This window comes from Penaeus monodon, chromosome 28 (assembly GCF_015228065.2).
Source record: "Penaeus monodon isolate SGIC_2016 chromosome 28, NSTDA_Pmon_1, whole genome shotgun sequence".
In the NCBI taxonomy this organism is placed as follows: domain Eukaryota; kingdom Metazoa; phylum Arthropoda; class Malacostraca; order Decapoda; family Penaeidae; genus Penaeus; species Penaeus monodon.
The window spans coordinates 35,292,712-35,293,841 of NC_051413.1; the positions used below are offsets into that span (position 1 = coordinate 35,292,712).

Genomic DNA, 1,130 nt, shown 5'->3' on the forward strand with positions numbered 1-1,130 from the left:
AACATTACTGAACATTTTCAACACAGCCAAATCATCTTTCCAAAAAAAAATTTGCTCACCTCCTCCTCCTAACTTTCCACAGGGGCCCCTATATAAGATATATAAGGATAATGCTGAGCAGAAACCACTAATTCTGTCCACTGACATTTCTATGGATTAGCTAATAGAAGCATGATTTGGCCTTTTAGTTTGTTCCTTTTAGGATTGTCATATTCTACTCTACAATATCTTTTTCTTGTACTTCAAAAAATATAGGTGACAAAATATTGGCATTAGTTAATTTTGCATTTAAAATATCTACTAATGGCAACACTGACAAAAGGGGAACAAAGACAACAAGTGCAACACTCAACTTCCAAAGGAAGGAATGCCAACTCAGAAGAATTTATAGCAGACTGATAGGTGGGTGGGAGGGGATGTATCAGAGGACACAGTGACATGAAGGCAGGAAGGGATGCACCACAAGACACACTGACAAGAGGAGGGGATAGGATGGGATGCCCCTTAAAAAACAGTGTCATGAAGATGGGAAGGATTACACCACAGGGTATACTGATGAGAAGATAGGATAGGATGCCTATTAGGAAACAGTGACAAGAAGATTGGAAGGGATGCACCACAAGACACACTGACAAGAGGATGGGACAGGGACACTGTGACAGGAAGATGGAAAGACATGCATAGTGACAAGAGGATATGTACAGTGAAGACAGAGTGAAAGAAGGAAGGGAATGAACACACTGATAGGAGGATGGGAAAAGATGCACCACAGGGACACAGTGACAGAGGATGGGAAGGAATCTACTGCAGGGAAACATCACATGGAAACATGGGGAGAGGTCCCAGGGAGTTATAAGAGGTCAGAGGGTCAAGGAAGAAGGTCCCAAGATAGAGAAAGAATGTAGTTTAAGAAGAGAAGCACTGAAATATGTGAGATCCAGCTTCATACAATCGCACAAAACTTGTAATACTGAAAAAGGGATCAGCATAACTCTACTTAAAAACTGTAAATATTTGTGTATCAATGCTTGAAACTAACAGCGCATTCTCAAGGGGTCAACGTAAGCCCCTTAGACTAAATTTTTGACACACGTGACCGACCAACAAAAGGCTTAACATGACATACTGGT

The 1,130-nt window shown here is 41.1% G+C and overlaps 1 protein-coding gene across 9 annotated transcripts in view; it reads right to left on the reverse strand.

The window, feature by feature from the left end:
* LOC119591560 (protein kinase C and casein kinase substrate in neurons protein 1-like) overlaps nt 1–1,130 on the reverse strand; it is a 62,778-nt gene that overhangs the window by 25,461 nt on the left and 36,187 nt on the right. The window lies entirely within an intron of this gene.